Raw genomic sequence first — 21,518 nt, forward strand, 5'->3', positions numbered from 1 at the left:
CGAGAACCACAAATAAAATGCAACAGGCAACCATAAACTAGCAATAAGTAAAAATAAAAAAATGTATCGTTGTGTTCACAGAGTTCCAGTCTTCAGAGTACACGTTGGTCATGCCATGAAGCAGAGGAGTGGAACTGGCACCAGTTATTCAATGTGTTTTTGATGCTGTTTGCTGTTGTCCAGTATCACTCTCTAGTTTGATTTTAAAATGTTTCTTGGCCATCACTAGCAACTACTCAGGGTGACTAACAGATGAAAGAAATCTCATTTTGAGTGGAGTTTGTACTCCTTTAGCATATGTGGGGGGCACCTAGTCCTCATGGCAGGCCTTTCTCGTCACCCCTTGCCCGGTGAGAGACCCCTGCCATGTCTCCTTTTGCATCTCTTTAGCTCAGAGGTAAATGGCAGACTTTGTTGCATAAACTCATGCCCTTTCTGGTCACATTTGAATTTTGCGAGTCAGCGGAATTCGACGCATCGGTGAGTTGAATGTGCCCATCGACTGCTGGGTGAGGTCCCCTGATAGCCCTGGTTCAAACTCTTCTCTAAGGGCACTTGTGGTCGTAGTGGGAGCCGATTCTAAGTGGAAAGACGGCAGACCCCTTTAGTTCTTGCCTGCCCGCTCTTACCCAACTGTTCATTTGAGGCCTTCTTCATCCAAACTGTATAATGTGATTCCAGCTGCTGACAATGAACTTCCAGTCTGCTGATTTGGCTAATAAGTCCACCTTTTTGAACTCTTCTCATTCGTGTGTTAACAATCGGGGGGGCCACAGCTGTCGCTCCTGCAGTGGTCTTGCTCTGCAGGTATTTGAGATCCCGGGAGAGTCGCTTCACGTCTTCACTTCTTGCAGCTCCTTAGCACATGTCACAGGGAGCCAGGCTGTGCAGGAAGCATTCGTCTGCTTCACATTCTCTCTTCTGATCACTGAAATGCCGCTGCCACTGTTGGGGTTCCCTTGGGCTTCCTCAGCAAATGTCAAAGTTATAACAAAAAGGAAAAAAAAATGAGGCCGTTACTCTGATGTTCTGCTCTCTACTTACGTCGAGGAGTTAGGCCAGTGAAGACGAGCAGCTCTGCTTGACCTTTGGTGGAGGCCACGTGCAGCTCCGGCGAGGACGTACTCAGGTGTCCTGTGGCATAATAGGCACTGCTGTTATGAATCATGCGGCTCGGGATGAGTGAACAAATGGAGAGCACAAGCAACCTAATAAAGTGCAGTGCATGCTGGACTTGAAACCAACGGCTTGCCGACTGCAGTCTCCTCCATGTCACTCTGCGTAGATCAGAAATGGGCCACCAATAATTAAGTATGACACAATTCAGAGCTTTGGACAACACCCAGCCATCATCAGCGGGACCTCCGGGCTCAGCTAGGGTCCCATTCTCCAGTCTTCAGTGGGGAGGATTTTTAAACTTTGTTTTGAACTCCCTTTTGCTTCATTTTCCTTGGCTACAACATGCGTCATTAATGCTCTTCAGTTTAGGCATTTAGGATTTACAATCTATATAAACAAAATACTCGTCTGTCACGGGATTACTCCTGAACCCCTGAGGCTAGAGCCTTTATCTTAGTCTTAAATAAAAGCTTATGACAAGATACATGCTTGTGAAGCCAAATATTTGGGTAGTGGCAACCTCCACGAATTCATTGAGGTTTGCATCTTTTTTATGGCAAACTGCTCAAGAGGGTGACGTGGCAGAAAGGAAAAGAACAGCGGTGACATCTGCTGAGTGTCAAGCACATTGGTAGGGCTGCTCATAGCACAAAGAAGAATGTCAAGTACATACAGGATATGGAATACATACCCATCAAAGACAGACAAATGCCTGTGCCAGGTGCCCTGTGCTCATGTACAATACACATAGTGATGGTACAACAAAGAAGAATAGCAGTACCACCTACTGAGCGTCAAATACAGGATATGAAATGCTTGCCCATCAAAGACAGAAAAATGCCTGTGCCAGGGCCATATTCATTGTTCATGACTGAATTTAGCAACCTTTTATCTGATTTGGCTATAAATTACGATTCACGTAGTACTGATGGGGGATTTTAATGTACACATTGATGTGGAAACTGACACTTTTAGCAAATGTTTTACTTATTTGTTAAATTCAGTAGGATTTTGTCAGATTGTCAAAGGTCCAACTCATAATCATAACCACACATTAGATTTAATTATAACTTACAAAGTTGAAATTCAAAATTTAAACATTACTCCATTAAATGAAGTTATTTCCGATCACTACTTAATTACATTTGATTTAGTCCTGCCTTTGCAAATGCATTCACAGATTAAAACAAAGACAATGCGACATCTAGATTGTAATTCTGCTTCAAAATTTATAGATACTTTGAGTAAGTCGAGTGTAATTGTGGAAAACCATTTAGATCAGTTAACATCAAATGTAAACGTGGAAAACAATTTAGATCAGCTAACATCACATTATAATGTGACCTTGAGAGATGCTCTGGACGCAGTGGCTCCCCTTAAAACAAAAGTGATCAAAGCACATAGAAGCTCTCCCTGGTTTAATGAAAACACTCGAGCTCTTAAATTAGAGTGTCGAAAACTGGAGCGCAGATGCAGAACAACAAAGCTACATGTCTTTCAAACTGCATGGACAGAGAGTGTTAAAAATATAAAAAAGCTCTCTTTAAAGCTCGCTCAGAATACTATTCAACAATAATATATAGCAATAATAAAAATCTTCGGGTACTGTTTAGAACAGTGGCTAAATTAACAAATGGGAATTCAGATCTACAGTGCAAAATACCAACAGATATTAGCAGTACAGACTTTATGAACTTCTTCAATGAGAAAATTAAAAATATAAGATCCCAGATCTCAGCATCACAGTACAAACCAAATACTAGCTTAGCAGACCCTGTCTCACATTGCATTCAGCACTTTAGTAATTTTAGTCCTGTAACAGAGCAGGAAGTCTTAACTTTAATTTCTAAAATGAAACCCACTACTTGTTCCCTAGATCCAGTGCCAACAAAACTAGTAAAAAGTGCAATGGATGTTCTTGCAGCGCCTATTCTAAACATTATCAGTAGTTCATTATTGCATGGCACAGTACCTGATGCACTAAAACTATCAGTCATTAAACCATTACTTAAAAAGTCATACCTAGACCCACACATACTTAATAATTATAGGCCTATTTAAAATTTACCTTTTCTCTCTAAAATAGTAGAAAAAGTAGTCGCCAATCAGCTTCAGTCACACCTTACGCATTACAATTTATTTGAGAAATTCCAGTCTGGTTTCCGCACTGGTCATAGTACAGAAACGCCACTATCGTGGGCTGAAAATGACATTCTGATATCCTCTGATGAAGGAAATTCCACTGTAATTATGTTGTTAGGTTTAAGTGCAGCATTTGACACCATTGACCATTCTATTTTACTGCACAGGCTAGAAAATGATGTTTAGCTTACAGGCACTGTGCTTACTTGGTTTAGTTCTTATTTGTCAAATTGATTCCAATAGGTACAGAAATGTGCTGACAGTACTCCATCATTATACACAGAAGTGAGGAATGGTGTCCCGCAGGGCTCAGTACTGGGACCTTTACTGTTTTCACTTTACATGCTTCCACTGGGATCTATCATTAGGAAACATAATGTTAATTTTCACTCATATGCAGATTACACCCAGTTATACCTTTCATTTAGATCAAATGAAGTTTCTCTGATGTTGTCTTTAATTCGTTGTGTTAGTGAATTAAAGGAGTGGATGAATGAGAACTACCTATCTTTAAACACCGATAAAACAGAGATGTTAATTGTTGGAGGGAATGACGCTGATCACAACAATATTTTGTCATCATTTAACTCAGTTGGAAGCACCATTAATTTTACTTAATCAGCCCGCAATCTAGGAATTATCTTTGACTCTAGCATGTCATTTAAAGCGCATATTACAAAGTTGTCCAAATCATGTTTCTTCCATTTTAAAAATGTTGGGAAATTAAGGCGCTTTCTAAATAAACAGGATTCTGAGAAATTAATTCAGGCATTTATTTCTAGTAGGATTGACTACTGCAATGCGGTGTTCACTGGATGTTCAAACTGTTCTTTATACAGCCTCCAATTAATCCAAAATGCTGCTGCAAGAATTATTCCAAGAACAAGAAAATACGAACACATAACTCCAGTTCTTAAATCCTTACACTGGCTCCCGGTTAAGTTTAGGGCAGATTTCAAAGTCCTTCTTTTAACACATAAAGCAATAAATGGCCAAGGTCCGGCTTACTTTTTTGAACTTATCATGACTTACAAACCAGAGCGCACATTAAGATCTCAAGATGCCGGTCTGCTTATGATTCCAAGGATTAATAAAATAACAGTGGGAGGTCGAGCTTTTAGTTATAGGGCCCCTAAACTGTGGAATGGTCTGCCTGCTATTATAAGAGATGCCCCTTCGGTCGGTCTCAGCTTTTAAATCCCGGCTGAAGACTCACTACTTCAGTTTAGCTTATAGCACTAGAGCTGCTGATTAACTGTACAGACTGCATCTCTGTTGTTAGTCATTATCACTAAAACATAAGTAACATGATAGTTATAATTTGTTACTAACCCTCACCTATTCTGTTTCTCTTCTCAGTACTCACTTGGTGCCATGGCCCACCTGCCAAGTTGTAAAGTTGTAAACTAAGGTAAAGTCATCCCTGATGGAGGATCACCGGAATCACCGGTAGAGGGGTCCTTTCATCGGATTGGCTGGCCCAGCACTGTCTCAGGTGTGGAATGGCCAAATGGGGGAGGCAGCTTGATGGTTGAGGCCTCCAGGACTCTAAACAAATCCAAATCACATTATGTGGTATCATCTACTGTTAAATTGTGGTCTGTACTTGTAATATTTTTATTTTATATTGTATTGAGGATTTGTTCTGTTCTGTGTATTGTATTGTATTGACCCCCTTCTTTTTGACACCGACTGCACGCCCAACCTACCTGGAAAGGGGTCTCTCTTTGAACTGCCTTTCCCAAGGTTTCTTCCATTTTTTCCCTACAAGGATTTTTTTGGGAGTTTTTCCTTGTCTTCTTAGAGAGTCAAGGCTAGGGGGCTGTCAAGAGGCAGGGCCTGTTAAAGCCCGTTGCGGCACTTCTTGTGTGATTCACACCATGATAGTGCAATAGAGAACTCCAGTAGCACCATCTGCTGAGTAACAAGCATATTGTTGAGGCTGATAATACCTGCTGAGCGTCAAGTACAGAATGCAATATACTTGCCCATCAAAGACAGAGAAATGTCTGTGTCAGCTGCACTGTGCTCATTTACAGTGCTACACACTGTGACGGGGCAACGGAGAAGTCCAGCAGCGACATTGAGTGTCAAGTGCATTGCTGAGGCTGCTGATAGCAAAAAGAAGAAGAATAGCAATGCTACATGCTGACTGTCAAATATGTACAGGATATGACATGCTTGCCCATCAAAGACAGACAAATGCCAGTGCCAGGTGCCCTGTGGTCATTTAAAATGCAGTGCTACACACTATGATAGTGCATTGGAGAACTCCAGCAACGACATCTGCTGATCGCAAGTAAATTGCTGAGGGCACTTAGCGCAAAGAAGAGGAATGGCAGCATCAACTACTGAGTGTCTAGTGCATTGCTGAGGTCGCTCTTAGCATAAAGAAAAAGAAGAATGGCAACGCCACCTGCTAAGCATCAAGTATGTACAGAATACATTGCCCTGTACTCATGTAAAGTACAGTGCTACACACTGTGATGAGGCAAAGGAGAACTTCAGCGGCGACATCTGCTGAGCATTGAGCCAAACACAGGAGGTAATTTGGTGATGAAGAACCGCGAACAATAAGACAAAAGCAGACTGAGGCACAGAGATAAACAAGAGGTGAGCTTGAATCTCAAGCCATTGAGCACCTGGCTAATACTACGGCTCATTGACATGCCAGTCGCACTCCACAATAGAAAACACATGAACAACAGCAATAAGAAATGCCTGCTGCAGTCAAGAAGATCGTCAGACACTCACATCTTCCCCCAATATGCAATCACTGCTTTTAAATCCTTAAATCTGAGGTCACGACAACCTCAGAAAAATAAACTGCTGGAGAAAGTGACCTGGCAAAAAAGGAATGTGGTGCCATCTTCTGAGTTTCTTACTGGTGGGCAGAAAAATATATTTTACTAAAAGCTCAACCCATCTATCGACAGGACAACCCTCTGCCCCCTATGCCTCGTCAAAATGGAAAAGTTCAGCTTGGTTTATACCTTTCCGGTGTCGTAACCCATTTTTTGGACCCCTCAGCTATCAGAGCATTTGCCCCTTGGTGGATCGAGCGTGAATGACCCACTGCGCTGCTTTCTATTAACCGCTTTTGCCTGAGGGCCTGTTTGTCCACTGTTTCCTAGTAATCATTTACAAATTCACAGACTCATTGGTAAAGTTCAATTTTGGTACCACTAATCATTGATGAACACAACATGTGATTGGTGTGGTAAGCATGCCCCTCTGACGCTGTGCCCACCTCAGTGTATGTGATCTCGTCAGCATCGCTGGTCTGTGAAGCCGTGCCGAGCAGCTGTGGTCCACTTTCTGATCAGAGGGTCCTTGAATCAGTTTGCTCCATCCATCAAGCCAATGGAGAACTGCCTGACAAAAAGTGCTAAGCGAGGAGGATGAGGAGGAGGAGAGGCCGAAGACCGCCATGTTAGAGACGTGCTGCTAAGACTGTCCATTTGGAGGCGCTATTAAGACTCAATGTAGTGCATAAAGTGGAGGTGAAGATCTGGGGAGTTCGACAGAGAAATGCCATATTGTATTCATAACACGTGTGGTCTGCATTATCGATAGCAGTGCGGTGTGAAGTACCCCACCTGTGTCAACTGTGGCCCACCAGGGGGCGCACTAACCACCCTATAAGAACACGCAGGCAGGCAGCACACACACTTCTTTTATTCTCTTCTCTCCCCTGTTCCCCACACTCACAGCACAGTGATTACAGCACCAACAAGCAAACACACTTCTTCTTCTTCTTCTCTTCCCCTACTGCCTTCACTCCCCTCCCAGCAAGCTTTGTCCACCTCCTCCCGACGCTGGCAGCCCTTTTTAAAGGGCACCCGGGAGTGCTCCATAGGCTCTCAGATCTACTTGTGGCAGCACTGCTGGGTGTGGTGGAACTCAGGCGCCCCCTGGTGGTGGCCATGGGCCCCAGCAGGGTGGAGCTTCTAAGCTGTGAGTCAGGGGGGGAGGTTGCCCTCTCGTGTTTTGTGACCTGAACATATCCCCTCCCCCCGGTCCTTCCATTACAGGGACCCAAGCCGTCTGCCACACAACACAAACGTACCCCCCATGCAAATGTGGCTTAAGTGCAAGGAAAATTTGCCCCTAAGTTCAAGCACCTCATATTGTTACACGTCAGAAGCACCATTTACTACCCCAGAATGAAAAGGCGAGTGCGGAGGCACAAAAGACCTCTGACCTCACTTCCTGGAAGTCTAGTGTCTTCTAGGGGTGAGTAAGATAAAAGAGCTGGGAGTTGGCGTTCGTTTTCAGACCCGCAACTGCTGCAGCCATGAAAGCCCACTGGAGCAACAACCTCTGAGCCGTGCATTTGAAGTCTTTTGCGTTCCTTCGTTATTTCTTTAGCATTGTTTGCTAATAAACAGGGTTCTTTGGGAGACCCCAAGTCTTTATGTCATCCTGTCTCATTCTACATTATAACTAGCTATCCCCCTGCAGCTTCGCCCGCGCAATAGTGCAACAGGACAGTGAGGACGGCCCCGCCCAGCTCTCTACTCCTGATGTCACTCTTCCCCCTCCCCTCGGCCCGCAGCCTCTGTCTCAGATTAGCGTGAATATATCGCTCCTGCAAGTGAACTATGATTCTTAGCGTAATGAGAGAAGTCAACCGGAATGTTCAAGCAAATTATAGGAAAAAAAAATCTAAATCCATTAAGTAGTTCTCTCGTTCACTAACTAAGTGGAGTTAAGGTTACGCTCCGAGGCAGGCGCGTGAGTGAGGAGGCCCTGCCCCCCTGCAGCCTGATGAGTGTCTCTCGGATTCGCGTTAATAAATCGGTACCGTAAGCGAACTATGATAGTTGGCGTGATGAGAAAGTCACAAAATCAACAGAATGTTCAAGCAAATTATAGAAAAAAAACCTGATCTAAATCTGTTAAGTAGTTCTCTCGTGAAAAGCGGACAGACTTACAAATGGGTCTAAAAAACTATAAGAAATTTTGTGCTTGCATCACGAAATTTTTAAGAACGTTTCTTAGTGAGCACATATGGCCCAAGGGTAACCGTAATCTTCACGTGAAGACACCTTTAAGTGAAGACACTTAAAAGACACGAGAGACGAAAGAGATTGGCCACGGAGCGTCTCGCGGGGACCTTAAACATGAGACTTTGTGCCAAGAGATTGACCCAGGACCATCTCACGGGGATGCAGAACATGAGATTCTTGCAAGACACGCCCTACTTACAACCAATATCAAATAAGACCACGGGCAGCAAAACACTCAGTCGTGTAAAGGATTTGAGCACACACAGATCAAGGGCTCTCAGCACATATAAAGCGTATACTGTAAGGACAATACGTTATAGATGAAACGTCGATGACTAAGTGAAGAAGAAAGAGCAGCGCAGTGAAAAGAGACTCAAAAGTGTTGGAGAGAAAAAAATGCTAAAAAGAAAAAGAATAATCTAGGTGCAAATTCAGAAAATAAGGAAAGTAATAATCAGCCCGGAACAAGTAGAACTGAAAAAAAAGCATGTCCAATCGGGTTCAGAATTAAAAGACAAAGTAGAACTTCATAAAGACGTTCAAAAACGTTGGTGCTATACAAATGCAAAAGATAGTAAAGATCGCATTAGCGCAAGCAAACGGAAATTATTGCTCGAAAAAAGGGAAAATAATCACCACGGACCAGGGATCATTGAAAAAAAAGCAGGACAAAGCGAGGTCAGAAATAGAAGACAAAAAGTAGAAAACAAAGTAAAACATCATAAAGAGGTTAAAAAACAAGGGGGCCAAATACATGCAGAGCAGGTTAGAGATATTGAAAACACTGGAATTCAAAAGTCTCAAAAAAAACATAGGTACGAAACACATGCAGAGCAAGATACAGAATATGAAAGCAGAAAAAAACGACAGTATCAAAACAAAGAAAGTAAAGATCGCAGTAGTGCAAACAAAGAGAAATTATTACTCGGAGAAATAACGAAAAGGCGAATAGAGATTGAATATATGAACCACAGCACGTCAACGCACAAGACCACCTCGCCGTAGCCTGTGTGTGTATATAAGGCCTGTCCAACTCGACAGGCTCTGGCGAGGACAGCATCTGAGCTGCAGAAATAAAAGAGACTGGGATTACACATCACCAACATCCAGCCCTGCCCCAAACATTTAGTCATGTCCCAAACATCCAAACCAACCCAAAACATTGAGTCTGACTCCAAACATTCAGCTCCTGCTCCAAACAGCCAATCCAACTCAGAACATCCAGCCCCTCCCCAAACATCAAATCTCATCCCAAACATTCAGCCCCACTCCAAATATCCAGCCCACCACATTCTGCAGGTTGTGGCGAGATGTACAGTCATGTGCTGGCTTATGGTCGTTGGTTGGTCATAAAGTGTACTCGGTGGGCCGGGTGGGGATCACTGGTTTAACCAACACTTACCACAAACTAATATTCGAGCCTCGATAGCCTTAATTCAGGGTCCTGCGCAGCACTTTTGGACTGCCGCTCTGCTGTTCTCATGCTGCTCCCTCCTCTTCCTGTGCAGCACTTCAGAAATGTTGCATTGGCTGGGCTCCCAGAACTCCAGTGGGGGATCGCGCTCGTCATTCATATGTCGATGGTTCATGTGGCACAACTTGTCCTTCACATGTTGATGCTCTGTGGTGGGAAGACTGGCCATTCATTTTACGGTGCTCTTTGTGGTGATCAATTGATACGTCACCAGTGAAAACTCGTGTGGTGAGGTGGAAGTGAAGAAAGAGATCATAAAATGTAAGTGGCAGCTCATCTTATTTTCGCACTTACTCAATGTACTCAGGTACGAAGAGCCTCAGGTGGGTCGGCCACAGACCACCACGTGACTGCACTTTAAAGGGGATCGGTGTCAACACCAGCTGTGCACATTCTTTGCATATGGCAATTGTCTGGGGAGGCCTGAATTTTAGATATTTAACTGAGTGAAGCATTGTGGGTATTTGTGTGGCCCTTTAGTTTTCTGGTTTAATTTTACAGAAACAAGCGTGCAGCAGTTTGAACTTTAAAATGTAAAAGTGAAAGTAGACAGAAAACTCAAGTGAAGCAGAGCTGCTGATAAAACATACTTACAGTAAGTGTTGGAATGAGGACGGTCCATGTCTATACTGCACAGCTGCTGTGTTATGGATATCTGCCGTCATGAGGGATCTACCAAATAGTAAAGAATAATAATTACAAGACTATTGGGCACCCTCAGGTTCCATGGTACCCCCTAAACCGTCTAAGTAAGTCAAACTTCCCTCCTACTGTCCACCTGTGAACCACCTCGACTCTGAGGGTCCGGGTTTGGTATGCTTACCCTTCAATTTTCCTTCAGATATCCTGAATACAACTTGTTATAAAATTTTTTTTCTTGAAATTTGAAAAACTCCAAGTTAAAAAGCAGTGATAAATTTTCACAATCATCGCTCTGCGACCTCAGTGACTACGCCATTTACGGATTTCCCTTAGAGCCGTTAATTCAAATTGTAATGTCTTCACCTTTTACACACCCAGTTGCTGCCCCAGATCCCCAGTTGAATCTATCAAGCGGGCCCACACGGAGCTCATAGTTTCCTATGAACCTCTGCAACGCCGTCCTATTTATCCTGCTGCTGGAAGTCACACTAGGTAAGTGGATTGACCTCCATAGCCGTGAAAGTAAAAGATTGGTCTGTGCAACCCGAGTCACTGCTTACTGCAACTGAAATGGACAGCACATTGAGAGACGTCATATCAAAAGGTTGTTTTTCTCTCTTCTAGACGTCTGACAGGCATGTTTTACGTCAAGCGGCTTTGAAAGTGTTGAAGAGAGGCCTGTGTGACGTGAAAAAGGCTTCTTTATTCAGCCGAGGCTGCAGTTGTCTTTCTTTGCTCACCCATTTTCGGGAGGATTGCCTGATTTATTTGTTATATTTTATTCTTTGCACCTCTGATTCTTCAGCGTGTGCCGCTGCCCACACAGTGTTGTTCTTTATGCCTCCCCATGAAGTTGACCTCAGCTCTTCTCACCCAAATGCCAGGCTTCAAGATTTTATGAAGAGCTGTTATGATTCTAAGAAGGAAGAATAACATATTTATTGGATTGGTCCTTCAGAAAGAAGCTGGTTGTGCCATGTGGTAGTGGGCACCAACGGCTAATCCCAAAGTATCCGAGTGGCTCACTGACTGGTCAGCAGTCAACCACTGGAACAATACAATTGCACTTTCTGCTGATCAAACGTATTGTAGTTTGCAATTTATACACAGCCTGGCAGGAAGACAATTTGTCTGACATGCCAGTGTCTTTGAGCCCCAAGCAGACTCTTCTACCTGATGTACAGTTTTCATATTCAAGGACTCCTCCACCATCATGGGACAAGTACATCAACGTCTCAAGTTAAATGGAAATGCACCTGGCAAACCTAAAGAACTCTGTGAGACCCCAGATGTTACGTTTCATCCTTCAAATCTTTACTGACCATACAGACCACAATTACCCAGAGACTTGGGGGTGGGGGGTTTACTGTCTGATGCTGCCAGAATGGGATTCAGCCTTAATTTGAAAATGTCACGCTTTTTCTTTACTTTATGGCCATAACAACATCCCCTTCATGGAATCTGATTTGGTGGCACTTAGAAATTAATCATCAACGCAAACATAGACCACGAGGACAGCAGCAACCATCGTCCCACAATGCAACACAATGACTCTGACATCACGCATGTCACAACTGGAGGGCCAACACTGTTAGGACATCAGTGGCCACCATGAACAAACAGCAGGTCAAGTAAAGGAAAATTCAGCAGAAGAGGACTGACACCTCAAGGAGAACGAGTTGAGTGGCAGGTGTAACTGAGAGATGAAGATGTTTGGGGTCTGAACACCAGAAGCTCGGAGGAATTACAATAACAAAACCAAAATGCAGCGCAGGAATCAAGTCAAGAGGACAGAGCAAGGAGTGGTGACAGGACAGCATTTCAGACCCTATGAGGCTGGAACCTTCACATGAAAAACACGATGATGTTTATTTGTTCCTCTTGTATAACTGTTAAATTATAATTAAATAATATACTAATTGGATTCAGGAGACTCTTTCAATTCTATGTGATGCTATACCTAGAAAATGGAGTCATTTTATTTTTTAACATAAAATAAAGTTACATTGACTTCTGAAAATACAAACACGTATGTACAGTATATATGTATATATATATATATATATATATATATATATATATATATATATATATATATATATATATCAGTAACGGCTCACTGCAGAATACACTTGACTTAAGCATTCATAGCTTTCCTCCTCTTTTTCTGTACGTTTAGCATTTGTTTGCTCAGAGGTCAATCATCACCCCGAAAGCGGATAGTAGGTGTCACTAAGTATATGTTTACCAAATTTCAGGTCAATAGTTCAAACGGTTTGTGAGCTACAGGTGATTTAAAATCCTGGGCAGACAAGCAAACAGCCAAGGTAGCTTATTATATATAAAGATATATATATTGTCACACACGTGTGTTTAGGAGACAGCCAAAGGGCTTAAATACAGGTAATTCCATGCCAGGCCAGGGGGTGGCGGAGTGTACTAATTTTCCCTCTCAATCTGTTGCAGACCATTCTAGGGAAATCCCGCCCGGCTCTGGGGCAGCCAATGACGTTCCTTCCGGTTCCGGGGCTGATGACGTCACTTCCTTAGCTGGCCTTTAAAAGCCGCCATACTGTCTGAAGAAGTCAGTTCTGTTTTGGACTAGGTTGAATGAACATGTATGCCAATTTTGATCTCTTTTGCAGCCGTAATGGATTAAATGGGTGGCTGCCCCAAACCTTCTTGATGTCTCATGGTCGTTCTTGTGACAGTGGCATAGTCGGCAGGATGGAGAAAGCCCTGAAGAGAATGGGACCGGACCTGAATCATGTCTAGGTGGGAGAGTACCTGGGCCAAGCTTTCGGGTGGGGAGTGCGTCTCGGGTTTCGGAAAGAACCGGTGCAGACTCCGCTCCCTTTGGCTATCTCGGGTGCACCCAAATTGAATAGGGAGAGTGTCGAGGGGACACACAGACATGGGCTGGTCTCTATAGGGGAAACGATGGGGACTTATTATGCTCTCTCGGAGGAGAGCGCTGTCCTTTCCACGGGGGCTAAGGCCCCACAGGAAAGTGGACTTTCCCCGGGCCAGCAGGTGAAGAAAATACAAACCTGGAAGTTTGACCCTGAACGTGCTACTGGAGAACAACTAGACGTTCTCTGGGAAGAGATGGCAGGCTGGTTAAGGCCCGCTGATTGCTCCACCTATCAGATGGTGAGAAAGTGGCATGTTTGCTGTTTATAAATGGCCTGCCAGAGCTTTTCACCCAGCCGGCCTGGGGAGAATTTTCAAATATAAACGAGCTCATAGAGCTCATTGAAACAACCAGGGCAGTCTCACAATCTGAGAGGGCTGAACGGTCCTTAAATGGACGCCATAGAGATTACGTCCCTCTTAAACTGCCCTCTCAACATAAACTGGAGTTTGCACCGGAGTCCCCGATCCCGCGGGCGCGATCCTCGCTCGGGGGCAAGGCGGAATGTGAACGGAGAGAGGGGGTGGGATTGTGTGCACTTTCAAACCCCCTGGCTTTGGCTCATAAGGGAGAGGTCATTGTAAATGGCCACAAGGTAGAGGCCCTATTTGACTCTGGCAGCAACCTTTCTATGGTCGATTGCCATTATGTACTACCGCGACAATGGTTAAAAACAAAGACCAGCATTACCTGTGTACACGGAGATGTCCGCGCCTATGAATCCGCCCGGTGTTTCATCTGCCACGGAGGAATACTCAAAAAACTTGTTGTTACGGTACTTCCGAATCCTCCGTGTGCGGTGATTCTTGGGCGAGACTGGTCTGACAATAAAAGCGGTGCTGTACTGATCTCGCCTTATGCGAAATTGGGCCTAGTAACAGATGGGAATCCACCGTCTCAGGTTGTCTCCACACCGTGTACACAGCCGGTGGAGAGAGATATGGGCAATCGTGAGGAGGATGGAGAGCTTCCTGGTACGTCGCAGACTAATACGTCATCAGTCCGCTCCTCACCAGAGCGGGAGGTTTCTCCGCCCCTTGAGGTCAGCCCAGACCCTCTCTCAGATCTGAGCTTTCAATTCAGACAAACACCGGCATCATTTAAAAGGGAACAGTGGAATGACGATTTCCTTAAATTTGCTAAGAATGTAGCAGTCCTCGTCAACGGTCAACGCACTAGTCAGCCCATGCCACAAGGACCCCACTTTGTGTTAGAAAATGACTTATTATATCGGGTCAATGAACACGAGGGGGGGGGTGTGGAAGTTGTTGCTGATTCCACGAGCTTTCCGGAGGCAAGTTTGTGAGTTAGCGCACGCCCATCTCCTAGGAGGCCACTTGGGCACCGAAAAAACTCTAGAGCGCATTAAGCTCCGTTTTTATTGGCTGGGAATTAACGAGGAGGTTCGCCGCTTCTGTGTTTCGTGCCCGGAATGTCAGCTGCGGCAAATTCCTAGGAGGGACCGTGCTCCTCTCGTTCCCCTTCCCTTAATTGATGTTCCCTTCGAAAGAATAGGGGTCGATATAGTAGGACCCCTGGAACCCTCAGCTCGAGGACATAAATATATACTAGTCCTCGTAGATTATGCGACCCGATATCCAGAAGCTGTTCCGTTGCGCTCAGCTCAGCGTGCAGAACTTCCAATACAACTCGGAGTCCTGCCATGTGCAAAAGTTCGCTGATGACACTGCTGTCGTGGGCTGCATCAGGAATGGGCTGGAGGAGGAGTATAGGGACCTAATCAAGGACTTTGTTAAAAGGTGCGACTCAAACCACCTACACCTGAACACCAACAAAACCAAAGAGCTGATGGTGGATTTTAGGAGGCCCAGACCCCTCATAGACCCAGTGATCATCAAAGGTGACTGTGTACAGATGGTGCAGACCTATAAATATCTGGGAGTGCAGCTGGATGATAAATTAGACTGGACTGCCAATACTGATGCGCTGTGCAAGAAAGGACAGAGCCGGTTATACTACCTTAGAAGGCTGGCGTCCTTCAACATCTGCAATAAGATGCTGCAGATGTTCTATCAGACAGTAGTGGCGAGCGCCCTCTGCTATGCAGTGGTGTGCTGGGGAGGCAGCATTAAGAGGAAAGACGCCTCACGCCTGGACAAACTGGTGAGGAAGGCAAGCTCTATTGTTGGCATGGAGCTGGACAGTTTAACATCTGTGGCAGAGCGAAGGGCGCTCAGCAGGCTCCTATCAATTATGGAGAATCCACTGCATCCACTAAATAGTATCATCTCCAGACAGAAGAGCAGCTTCAGCGACAGACTGCTGTCACTGTCCTGCTCCACTGACAGATTGAGGAGATCGTTCCTCCCCCAAACTATGCGACTCTTTAATTCCATCCGGGGGGGTAAACGTTAACATTTAACATTATACATAGTTATTGTCTGTTTTTCACCTGCATTATTATTATTCTTTAATTTAATATTATTTATTGTATCAGTATGCTGCTGCTGAAGAATGTGAATTTCCCATTGGGATTAATAAAGTATCTATCTATCTATCTATCTATCTATCTATCTATCTATCTATCTATCTATCTATCTATCTATCTATCTATCTATCTATCTATCTATCTATCTATCTATCTATCTATCTATCTAATTCTAAAGCAATCGCACGGGTACTGATGGAGGTCTTTGCGCGAGTTGGGGTCCCTAAAGAAGTCCTTACGGACCAAGGGACGCCGTTTACCTCAGAGACGTTCAAGAAAACGGCCAAATTACTCAAAATAAAGCACTTGAGAACCGCGGTGTATCATCCTCAACCCGACGGTTTAGTAGAGAGATTTAATCAGACTCTCAAGCAGATGCTTCGGCAAGGTGGTCAGCGGGGATGGGAGGAATTGGGATCAACTCCTCCCCCTCGTGCTCTTTGCCTATCGGGAAGTCCCTCAAGCCTCAACGGGGTTCTCCCCTTTTGAATTATTATATGGACGACAACCCCGGGGCATATTGGACATTTTAAAGGAAGGTTGGGAAGGAGAGGTTCTTCCCTCAACTAATATTTTGGAATATATCATGCAGTTACGCGATAGATTTGAAAAAATTCGACCCATATTAAAAAGTCACATGCAAGAGGCGCAAGCAGCACAGGCCCGCTATTATGACCGGGGCACGACCCTCCGGGAGTTCCAACCGGGGGATCGAGTCATGGTATTGGTTCCCACCTCCCACTCTAAACTACTTGCCCACTGGCAAGGGCCATACGAAGTTAAGGAGCGAAAGGGACTTGTCGAATATTTGGTGAAACAACCCAATCATCGACCGAGCGAGCGGATATATCATGTAAACCTACTGAAACCGTGGAAGGAAAGGGACCCTGATCCCACCTCCGGTCAGCCCCGCTCCTTCTTTGCTCAAAGTAACACCCTTAACTTCGGGTCTAATTTGAATAACCGACAGAGGCGAGAGCTGGAGACAGTTATCTCGTCCGTCCCAGAGGTGGTTGACGAAATCCCAGGAAGGAACTCTCTGGTTGCCCAATAATATTGTGACTGAACCCGGGGTCGTAGTCCGAGAACGCCCGTATCGTCTTCCTGAGGCAAAGAAAGCGGAAGTGGAACTGGAAATCAAGCGCATGCTGGATCTAGGAGTCATAGAGGAGAGTCATAGTCCCTGGTCCAGCCCAATTGTCTTGGTTCCTAAGCCTGACGGAAGTTGGAGGTTTTGCAATGACTTCCGTCGGCTTAATCAGGTCTCACAATTAGATGCTTATCCGATGCCTCGAGTGGACGACCTCCTTGAGAGGCTTGGACAGGCAGAATACCTGACCACACTTGACATGACCAAAGGGTACTGGCAGGTTCCTTTAATGGACTCCGCAAAGGGTAAAACCGCGTTTAGCACCCCTAGTGGGCACTGACAGTATCGTGTCCTTCCATTCGGGTTACATGGGGCTCCTGCAACTTTCCAGCGTCTGGTGGACAAAGTGCTCCGTCCCCATAACACGTATAGTGCTGCCTACCTGGATGACGTTGTCATCTATTCTAGCACCTGGAAGGAACACCTACAGCATGTCGGAGCCGTATTGTGGACGCTGGGGGAAGCCGGTCTTCGCATCAACCCAAAGAAATGTTTCTTTGGATTGGAGGAAGCCATGTATTTGGGCTACCTAGTGGGTCGTGGTACAGTGAAGCCACAGTGCTCCAAAATAGAAGCCATTTTGACATGGCCCCGTCCGTGAAACAAGCGGCAAGTCCAGGCATTTCTCGGATTGGCGAGGTACTACCGCCGGTTTGTACCACGTTTTTCAGAGAGAGCCGTGCCCTTGACTAATTTAACAAAGAAGAGGGCTCCTAACATTGTGGTATGAACTGAGATAACAGAGGCAGCCTTCAGTGACTTGAAAAGGGCCCTGACGTCGGCACCCATTTTAAAGGCGCCTGACTTTTCAAAGCCTTTTATCCTCCAGACGGACGCTTCGGACACAGGCCTCGGGGCAGTGTTGAGCCAAAGTGTCGATGGTGCCGAGCACCCCATCATGTTCCTAAGCCAGAAACTGTTGGATCGGGAGACCAGATATGCGGCAGTGGAGAGGGAGGCTCTTGCGATTAAGTGGGCGATCACACAGTTGAGGTACTACCTCTTGGGACGGGAGTTTACACTAGTCACGGACCATGCCCCTTTACAGTGGATGGCCCTGCACAAGGACTCTAACCCCCGAGTCACGAGGTGGTTCCTCGACCTGCAACATTATAAGTTTTCGCTCATTCATCGGAAGGGTTCTCTACACGCCAATGCCGATGCTCTCTCCCGTGTTCACGACCTCTCGGTAAAGGACGCCCGACCCGATGGGTCTGGGCTAAGGGGGGGGGCCCTGTCACACACGTGTGTTTAGGAGACAGCCAAAGGGCTTAAATACAGGTAATTCCATGCCAGGCCAGGGGGTGGCAGAGTGTACTAATTTTCCCTCTCAATCTGTTGCAGACCATTCTAGGGAAATCCCGCCCGACTCTGGGGCAGCCAATGACGTTCCTTCCGGTTCCGGGGCTGATGACGTCACTTCCTTAGCTGGCCTTTAAAAACCGCCATACTGTCTGAAGAAGTCAGTTCTGTTTTGGACTCGGTTGAATGAACATGTATGCCAATTTTGATCTCTTTTGCAGCCGTAATGGATTAAATGGGTGGCTTCCCCAAACCTTCTTGATGTCTCATGGTCGTTCTTGTGACAATATATATGTATGTATTGTAGGAGATGGCCGGCTGTTAATCTCGGCCAATACCCCCAAGCCACTAGATGGAGCCCTCTCTGTAGCATGGAAGTGCCCCGAAGACCAGCAGGGAATCATGAACAATGGAGTTTTTATTCCCGACTCTGCTGGACACCGTGGGGCCCACCAGAGAACGCTGCATGGAGGCTCAAGGACTTATACGTGCCCTATAACCCGGAAGCACGCCATTCCTTCTGGTCATATGATCAGGACGCACTTCCGGGATGAAGAAAAGGACTTTTAATCTGACCCGGAAGTGATAGCGAATCATGGACTGCAGGGTTGGAATCACTTCCGGGTCAGGGGATATAAAAGGACTGTGGGAAAGCCCAGACACTGAGCTGAGCTGGGAGGAAGGGTGGCTAAGTGTCTGGGAGAGGAGTATTGGTGTTGGATTATTTGATTATTGATTATTGTATGTGTAGTGTGGAGTGGAGGGTGTTTAGTGCACATTATTATTATAGAAATAAAAAGTCTTGGACTTTTACCTGGTGTTTGGCGTGGTACCTGAGGGTTCAAGGGAGCTCTAGCGCCCCCCTACTGTTACAGTATGTTGTGAGCTGCGAAGCTGATCACACCCCAAGAAGTTACAGACGCCCCTGGGAAAACCCCTAAGAAACTTAGACAGATTACCTTCACATTCCTCCTTTCCCTTCTAGCCAGCTCTGTCGCGTAATATGCCTCTCGCGCGGTATTCCGCCTTCTTAAAAAGCCTGCACGGGCTTCTCTCAGTTTGTTAAATTGATTATCTCTCCTTCTCTCTCTCAGACCTCTCTTGCTCCTGGCACGTATTCCTCCGAAGAAGAAGAAGTCCAAGGTTACTTTTAAATGTCAAGCGGAGGTGTTAACTCTTTCCTTTCAAGGAGCATGTTTGAGAGATAAATGTTTGTTTGCAGTGTTTGAATAAAATTCCAGTCTCTTCAACTTCCTCTGGTTTTTCTGTGCAATTTTGTGACCCAAGCGTGACAATGTATAAAACCAGTAACAAAAGACGCATTTATGCTGTGGTTCTGCTTCAGATGCACAACTGAGAGACCTCAATAGTTTAGGAATTTAATAAACACTGAATCCACAGGCCTCAAAGCTAAGAAATCCACTGGTCTGAGAGCAGGAACTAAAAAGAATGTAAATTGACACGAGAAGCGTGTGATGTAGGAGTCACTACATTGGCGAAACAGGGGAGCGGCTACTAGAAAGTGGGCGGAGTTGAAAGAGATGGCGCAACAGGGGCTTCAGAATGTCTCAGATCGCTGATTCTCTCCAAGGCTTTAGATTGTCTTGCCTGCAGCTGGACTCTTTTGAAGAATTTTAACATCAAATCTCTTTGGACGAGCCTTTTAGCTTTCTCCTCTTCCAGTCTGGTAGGCTTTCTCGCTCTCTGGTCTCTCTGGTACATGTCTCTAACTCTTAGAGGACTCGGGTCTAAATCTTTCTGTGCTGGAAGGGTTGGGACTTGTTCCGGAAGTCACTGTTGGGCAGATGTTCAGGAGTGCCATCACTAGCGACTGTGCCCCTTCTCATCCTGGAGTGGTATTCATTACCTCAGTCGAGCTTGTCTAGGGACTTTATATACAAAACAGATGCAAGCACAGTACCAAAATGAGAACAAAATAGTGATGTCCACGAGAGTCCTCAGAAAACAAAATGTTGAAAGGTGATGTCATAATCATTATGCAAAAAAATAAGTAAATGCAAGAGTGACAAATATAATTGCAAAATACCCACGTGATGGGAATCCAAATAGCACTTGGGTCGGTTTACGCTAGCAGCAATCTGGAGACAAAGAAAAGGGCCGTCTGTCGAGTACCAGGCAAAGGAGTGAAAAGCAACGAGAGTGATGAGCATCAACAATTTGAACAAGAGTTGCCTGAGCCTGCTCTAACGTCATCTTCTCTCCTTGTGATTTTTGAAATGAGTTCAAAGATTTGAATGCATCCTAACGCATACCGCCATCTTATTGCTGCTGGAGTATGTGAATTTCCCCCTGGGATTAATAAAGTATCTATCTATCTATCTATCTATCTATCTATCTATCTATCTATCTATCTATCTATCTATCTATCTATCTATCTATCTATCTATCTATCTATCTATCTATCTATCTATCTATCTATCTAAATCTTTTCAGGATGAATTCTTGTTACGATAAGTTTTTTTTCTCTTGTTCAGATTGTTTTAAAGATACAAGTAAGAAATGTCTGAACGCTCCATCAACAATGATCTTGAAGCCATTCAAGGCTGCCGATCGCGTGCTTTGGTAAGTCGCACTGTTTGCAATGTGTGCTGCGCTGCTGCCACTGTTGGTTTTTTCTCCAGATGAAACACTCGGCTCGTGTTTCTTGTCTTCCTAGATGGCTTGCAATAACATTTATGTGGGCTGATTGAAAACGATTGAGAGTAATTTTGTTATTCCGAATTGGATGACTGCACAGGCTCAGAACATTTTACAGTGTGAAGTAGTGTCCCTCACGTTGACAACATTTTTTACGTTTCAAAAACGATTCCGAGACAAGCAACCGACTGTTTTGTGACATCCCTTTTAACGATGCGGCCGTGGCATTTTTCACTCCACTTCTTTCCATGTAGTTGTTTTTCAGTTGTTGTTTCATTACCGCTTTTCCCAAGCTTAACGCAAACTTCAATCACACACCTCTGCCGGACCTTCACAGGAACATCTTCTTCATCCGCCACAAGGACACGTATGAGGCGCCTCCACTCACTGTGACAGAATGCTGACGAATACGGAGGTCCAGCTGCAGGTTCACACACGTCGACGTATGCTGTTCAGCTACAGTCTCACTACTTTTCAATCAACCCTCGTAATTAATGTGTTTGGCAAGGGAGAGATATACTATAACGGCCGACTCACTCTCCAAAACCAGCAGCTACACCACCAAGACCCACGGCCTTGCAAGTTAAGGACATTAGACCTGACAAGCCATACTTCTTCCAATTAAACTTCCCCCAATCGACGATCAAAAATAAGCC

Source organism: Erpetoichthys calabaricus, chromosome 6 (genome assembly GCF_900747795.2).
Source record: "Erpetoichthys calabaricus chromosome 6, fErpCal1.3, whole genome shotgun sequence".
NCBI classification, from domain to species: Eukaryota; Metazoa; Chordata; class Cladistia; order Polypteriformes; family Polypteridae; genus Erpetoichthys; species Erpetoichthys calabaricus.